Genomic DNA, 7908 nt, shown 5'->3' with positions numbered 1-7908 from the left:
GATGAATTGAGATCACATAGCAGTGTACCTTTCATTGGCTCTTGAAAAAGTATCAGCTTTGCACAGACAGAGAGAGGAATCTTCCAGCAGTGGAGAATTCTCCTTCAGTCACTCATTAGCACTTCTTATAGATTATAACACTTCCCAAATCCTTCAGGGAATGAAACCAAGTTTAGAGCTTTGTGTGTGCCTGGCAATACAAATCTGCTTTTAAAATGAAATTCATAAGAGAAGCCCTTGTAGTTTCCTGCAGGGGGGAAAAAAAAATACTGACAGCTCTTTGAAAATAAATTTAGTAGAAGTAATGGTTGTGGAAGTTAGCAAATAGCAAACAGACTTTCAGTTTTCCAGAGTGGTTACTCAGTTTGGAACGTGAAACTTTGAGCAGAGAGAATTCACTGCCCTCTGTAAATCAGTCACTCCTGTAGTTTTGGACACATCCACATAAAATTATGTTTTCTTCTAAAAGATTTAAATACAAATCGTCTTGGATAAATGGCATCAACTTTATATAAATAGGAACAGGACTTCTCCAATGAAAGTAGAACTTCTTTATGCAGTTTCCCATACTGTGTTCTCTAGTCTGATCAGTTAATAATGTTTTGTATTACAGAATCACAGAATCACAGAATTGTAGGGGTTGGAAGGGACCTCCAGAGATCATCGAGACCAACCCCCCTGCCAAAGCAGGTTCCCTACAGCAGGTCGCACAGGTAGGCATCCAGGCAGGTCTTGAACATCTCCAGAGAAGAGACTCCACGACCTCCCTGGGCAGCCTGTTCCAGTGCTCCGTCACCTCACTGTAAAGAAGTTCTTGCGCACATTCGTGCAAAACTTCCTATGCTGCAGTTTCCGTACGTTTCCCCTTGTCCTGTCTCCACTCACCACTGAAAAGAGACTGGCCTCACCACTATGGCCCTCACACCTCAGATATTTATAAACCTGGATTAGATCCCCTCTCAGTCTTCTTTTCTCAAGGCTGAACAGACCCAGTTCATTCAGCCTTTCTTCATAGGAGAGATGCTCCAGGCCCTTCACCATTTTTGTGGCCCTCCGCTGGACTCTTTCCAAGAGATCCCTGTCTTTTTTGTACTGAACTGTGTCCAGAACTGGACACAGTACTCCAGATGAGGCCTCACTAGGGCAGAGTAGAGGGGGAGGATCACCTCCCTCGACCTCCTGGCCACGCTCTTTTAAATGCTCCCCAGAATGCCATTGGCCTTTTTGGCCACAAGGGCACACTGCTGGCTCATGGCCAACCTGTCGTCCACCAGGACACCCAGGTCCCTCTCTGCAGAGCTCCTCTCCAGCAGCTCATTCCCCAGCCTGTACTGGTGCATGCAATTATTCCTCCCCAGATGCAAGACTCTACACTTGCTTTTGTTGAACCTCATCCTGCTTCTTATTGCCCAGCTCTCCAGCCTGTCCAGGTCTCGCTGAATGGCAGCACAGCCTTCAGGCGTGTCAGCCAATCCTCCCAACTTCTTATCATCAGCAAACTTGCTGAGGGTGGCCATTATCCCCTCATCAAGGTCATTGATGAAGATGTTGAATAAGACTGAAGCCAGCATTTTTTAGATGAAATTTAAGTAAAATTTTGCAATTTGTTGTTTGATTCTTTTCACGTGTAGTCTGACATGAAATTGCATTTTAAAGGTCATAAATTAAAAATATCCCTTAAATTTAAACAGGCTGAAGGCAGGCTGTCAGTTCCTTTGTACAGTATCCTGGTGTTTCCTCTGTCTTTATTACATAAACGTACATTCTTCTTTAAAAAAAAAAAAAAAAAGAAAAAAAAAGAATAAAATAAAAAATTAAGTTCCTCTATGGGATCTGTTCTGGAGCAGGAGCACCATAAATATATGAGTAACAATATATGTTACTGACAAAGCCTAATTTACCTAATCTCTCTGCTCTTGTCTAGTCCTCTCCAGTTATGTCCCACTCCAGAGAACACATAAACTCCATATGAACATAAATGAACACCTGCTCAGCTGTAACTGCTACCAGTTTGTTACTTCATGTTTCACTGGTGCTCCTAATAGCACAGATATATGTACACTCCTAAATTAATCTGAGTCTTGCAAAACTATTTCCTAAATAATTTGTGTTTCTATTTTTTTTTTTATATTTCTTAATATATTTTATATTATACATTTGTATTTGTTATATCTTTTTAATATATATTTTTAAATGCCTCTGTTTTCTTTTCCTTATCTTGTCAAAGTTTAATCTGTATCACTAGAAATCACAAGCTGTAATAATAATCTGTAAGGAAGTAAGGCTTTGTTAACATCTACTAGATCAATAAAATAAAAACTAAGCATTGAGTGCTCTGTGGCAAGTGTGATCAAAGAGGCCACAAAAATCTGACAAGATAGTAATAACAGCTACCTGCTTATAACAATTACAAATGTATGGTGTTTGGAAAAACAATTTTTTGGCACTTTAAGTGGTAGAATGTTGGAACAGATAGTTCCAGAAAATGGCAATAGCATTTATTCATGCTTAGACTGAATTATCTCACCAGAAAGCTCATTCAAGCCACAGCAGTAACTGAATCCCATAAGTTTAGTATCTAAAGGGCAGATAGTGACACAAGAAGAAAATATGTTATAAAAGCAGGTTTCGAGTAAAAAAGGAGTTTAGTAAAAACAAACAAACCTCAAGTGTGTTTATATAAATCAAGTACTTAGAAGTTGCTAGGATGTTCTAAAAATAACAGCCTTTTATGGGTGCACATGGATTGCATGAATCACTGCTTGTGACAGCAGTCGTATCATGACTGTGTTTTGTCCAAGCTAAAGAGTTGAACGTGCTGGCTTAGGTATAGTATGTTAGCAGTGCAATTGCGTTGTTCCTCAAAGTGGCCAAATATGTCTGCATGAAGTTGTGTCCTGTTGTGTTGACTTATTGTCCTGCTCATGCTGAATTCTAAGACTTCTGCATAACACACGCTTAGCATAGTTTAGGCAGTTTGTGAGCATACGCGTAATACTGACCAGAAAAATGGGAGGTAGAAATTAAAAGGTGAAGATTATTTACATTCAAAAATAGGTAAATAAGTTGGGATAAGATAAAGTGCACAGATATTCAATTTTACTTCTATCTGAAGACAGCAGCTAAATACCAATAATCAGAATGAGATCTAATGAGGAGAATGGATCCTGAGACTATGTGAGAAAGTGTCTGATATATTCTTTTGCAGTCCTGCTTTCTAATATATTTTATAGCAATACCTACATTCCTGTACCAACATACTCTCTAATTAGGAAAGCCTCTAGGTGGCATAAAAATGGAATTACTGAAATTAGGCCCCTTACTGCTTGTCCTTAGGCATACAGAATTTGCCGGGGCAGAAGTGAAAGGAGTCTGTTCTGAGCCAGCATGTCCCAGAGGGACTCTACTATTTGATACAATAAAGGCTAGAGCAAATCAGATGCAACTTCATGGGGAAACAGCATCCTGAAATAGTCAAGAGGCAAGACTTTTTTTTTTTTTTTTTGGTCATTTATTTACAGGAATTTTGGAGAGCTGGCCAAGAAAAATGGAAACCATGCCAAGATGAGACAGAGCCAAAAAGGAAGCTAAATTTTAGGCAGATCTCTTGAGAGACTTTTATACTGCCAGCCTTAGGGGAAAGCTTAGCCAGTATGAGAAACCAGTATGAGAGCTGTCATTGATTTCCTAAAGGCAAGGCTGCATACCTTGTCCTGCTCTAAACAAGTTTTATAAATATGCGTGCCACACTATGTCCTTGGGCACAGGGACAAAAAACCTACTTTTAGCATGACTTGAATTCACATTTTCGGATGTGAAAGGCTAGAAAAGTAATACTTGATGCCAAAGAGTACCTTTAACCCCTTGATTCCCCAAGGAAACAAGATGTATAACTGTATAAGCAGTGACTGCATTCACATGTTTTTACATTATTTAACAGTCATGTAATAATGCAATTTCAAGCAAAGATTGAACATGACCTACATTTTCGCTCTGAAATGAGCAGCAAGGAATTAATTACCACAGTATGGGCAAATGTCTGGTGTTTTGTGCATACAGAGAAGTTAATGTTTGTGTGCATTTACTGCTGCTCCACAATTGATACAAATGCTATGTTATATTTTCACATGTATTCTATTTTAAGAAAAGAGAAATAAGTCATAATGAGACTTCTTTTTTGAGGATCGGATTTTCAAGCTCTCATTCGCCCATGAAATCACTTGATATTAGCAATCTCAGTGAATACAAAGGGATTTTATTATGCAAATTATGCTTGTAATTCACTGTTTAAAAGAATTTGAAGTTTAGCTGCTGGTATTATTCATGATGCCAGTGAAACTGTTGTAGTGTCCACTGTGACAACCACATTCATATTAGAATCACAGAATCATTTGACTTGAAAAAGACCCTTAAAGATCATCCAACTACCCTGCAACAAAAAGGGACGCCCACAGCTAGAACAGGTTACTTTGAGCCTCATCCAGCCTGACCCAGAATGTCTCCAAGGGCATCCACCACTTCTCTGGAGAACTTGTTCCAGTGTCTCAGCACCATTTTAAAAAACTTATTCCTTATATCCAATCTAAATCTCCCTTCTGTTAGTTTGAAACCATCTCCCTTGTCCTCAATAATTGTCACTTGAAGAAAGAGGGCACCCAGGACTGTATTTGTTACTTAAACTAGAAATTCTAAATTGGTAGCAGTGAAGTTAAAGATTTTTTATAATTCTCTATAGTTTAGTTCATGGATTTGTACAGTTATGAAAAGTAAATGGATATTATATTGCTAATATTAGCAAGATATTATGTAAAAGCTGCTTTGTTCTAGTAATAGTATTTCTTTAATGTAAATGTCTTGGTTTATTCTAATATTCATCCACCACAATTAACCTCTAATTGTTTAAATATATTTTACTTATTAATTTGCTCTGGCAACTCAGCATACAGAAAATATTTATAATGAAAATTTAATGATTTTAAATAAGCTTTTCAGATAAGTTTAATGAAGAGAAGACGAAAGTATGTATTATGGGGAAGAGTACAGGTGAGAAGATATTCGCCTTACAACATGATAATGGCTCCATACAAATTTTAAAGTAGCTACGTAAGTTAACTGCAGTTATCAGTTTATTGTCGCATAAATATATATGGCTGCGATTCCCTGGCCCAATCAGAATCTTTTTGCTTTATTGAATTTTCTGTTTATAAGGAACAATCGTATAAAATAGAAAACCTTCTTCAGTACTAATGACTAAAAATTAAATTCGGTAGGATATATTTAATTATAACCAAAATTTTCTTTGCATAGCATTTTTTTTTTTAATTTCAACCACCTAATTTTGTCGTTTGCTCCATCCCTAGGAAGAATATGTCTCTATAAGGTTCAGAAATGGGATAGCTGATCTGAAATGTGTGCACAAAACAGGAACTCTAATTCAAGTCATTTTGAGGACTATATTTTCCCTTGGCATTTTACTTCAAATCTACCACCTATACAACACTTTCTGCAATACTGTAATACTTTCTGCATCTTCTGTAAGCTCATCAGAGCTTGTCTACACAAGAAATTAGTTATTCCTGAATAAATACAGGTGAGAACACATTTGCAAATTTAATTGTCCTGAAAGGGAAATGAATTTCAAAGTAGAATAGATATTATTTATAAAAAACAGCATTCCTTAATCTAAATGAATTTTTAACTCTGGAACAATATATTCTTTCATTAAGGTTATTTCAAAGGGTTGAAAATAAAATTCAGATCACAGAAGTATCTAGTATCTAGTATCTAGTATCTAGTATCATCTATATTCTAGTCTGTTAAAAATACAGCACATTAAATCATTGAAGAATGCCCAGCTGATGCCTGCAGAATCTTCTAAATTATGTATATGGATTTTGTCTTAAGTTACGCTGTTCTGCTGAAACAAAACATATTTGGCATATATTATTAGTCAATTTTTAAGAATGAAACTTTGACAACTTTACAAGGTATCTTCTCACATTAATAAATATTACTGTGGCGTTATCGTAGCAATTTAAAAACAATTCTCTAGTAACATTATAGTGTGGTTTTGATGGAGTTTTTGCTGGAAAAACAAATCCTTGTCAAGTCTGTGGAGGTGATCTTGAGAAGAATTTAAATGTTGCCAGCAGTTATGTTACAATCATGTCAGTGATGTTATAAGTGGTTTATTTGCATTGAAATTCTCATAAAGTTTAAAAAAGCAAAGCTCTTTCCCAAAGAGGTTGTTGAGGTCTCTGTTAATTCAAGGTACTACCAACTTGGCAGTACTACACATGTGACACTGCCTGGCCTGAGTGATAAGGTTACATAGCCCTTGTCCAATAGTGGGTTTCTAGAAAAGTATTATATCAGTGGCAGCTAGGCTAGTGGCTGAATAAAAATATTTTTCATACCATCTAATTTGCATTTTAAAATAAGATTGACCTCCAGATAAGCAGTAACATCTCACTGTATCTGCAATATATCTGGACTCTTCAACAGCCTTTTCGTTCCAGATTTTTTATTCTTGTTGAGACAACGTAGATTAGGGGGCTGATCATTCTTGTCTGCACTGAAGTTTCTGGGGATTTGGCTGGTAAGCTTTTAAAGCATAATGTTTATTCTGAAGTAGTTTTCTATAAGGACTCTGAAGCTAAAGTCTTCTTTCTGTTTCCCCAATCTTTTGAGTGCTTGGTGGCAGATGAAAGGTCTGCAATGTTCTGACAGGTAGTAGTAGTAGCTTTTCCTGCAAGGAAATCACTATCAATTAAGGCTACTGACGTCCCCATTTATCTTCACTGGCACAAAATTTTATTTCACACAGCTTCACTGTAGCAATCTATTCAACACTACATGGCCCAGAGTGGTAAATGGATGTAAGAATAAACTTAGTACTTCCTGGCACCCAGGGTGCCCTGTGCCACACATCTGGCACTGTGGTCCCTCAGCTACTAGATGTGGCTGGAGAGTAGCAGTGCAGCTCTCCAGCCTTGTGGTGGACTGTCTTGCTGTAGAAATGGGAGTGCTCTTGTATCTTGCGAAGCTGCAGACTTATTTGAAAACATGTAGTATTTGTGGCATGAAGTCACTCAGGATTTTGTGAAAACCTATCAACTTCCCTCTGATCCAGTGTGTGAGACAGTGGGTGATGAGTTAGATCTCATCACTGCATGTCTACCCAGTAGGTAGGCAGGGGAAAGCTGTAGGGCGGTTTGCATGTCAGGAGGGTCCCTGAAGTTCCTGGCCCAGTGAGGAGCAGAACTTTTCATGGCTGTGAGTTGCATGGCCTTTCTTTCTGAAGGAGTCTGCAGGTCATGTGCAAATAATTGGCAGTCTTTTTAACAAGGCAAAAGGAAGATCAAGGAGCTTTGCTCTCTTTTGAGTTATGGAAACTGCAGCAGGGAGCTTGAGACACAGATGAAATTAACAGGTCTGACACAAGGTGAGAGACTGCTCACATATGTGACGAACCTGTGGAGGGGAAGGGAAAACCTTGTACTTTCAGCCTATGCACCTTAAATCCTACTATCTTTTTTTTTTTTTTTTTCTTCTGGTGACTAAGCAGACAAAATAGAACCACTGTGCTATTTTTCTGGTCTGTCAGTCCCCTACCTTTTACAGATTCTTATGCTACAGGATTTTTATACCCTAATTTTTATTTTTATTTTATTTTATTTCCCTGTGAGAAATAGAGCTGGCAGCTTTAATTCTACAGTTGGATGAAAATAGGCATTTAGTCAACGTTAACATCTGCAGGAATGATAAAGGAAGCTTTAGATAATTTTGAGCCGATGGAAGCACTGGTGGGTGACAAATGAGTTAGGATTTCAGGGCTATTTTGACTAGGGGATTCATTGGAGTGACAAACCCAATTTGAAGGAAATTTGTAGCAATGAAACGTAAGAA

The sequence above is a fragment of the Tympanuchus pallidicinctus genome, unplaced genomic scaffold (assembly GCF_026119805.1).
Source record: "Tympanuchus pallidicinctus isolate F22 unplaced genomic scaffold, pur_lepc_1.0 scaffold8, whole genome shotgun sequence".
Classification (NCBI taxonomy): domain Eukaryota; kingdom Metazoa; phylum Chordata; class Aves; order Galliformes; family Phasianidae; genus Tympanuchus; species Tympanuchus pallidicinctus.
The sequence above is the reverse complement of the archived record's forward strand: the minus strand, read 5'-3'. Positions refer to the sequence as shown.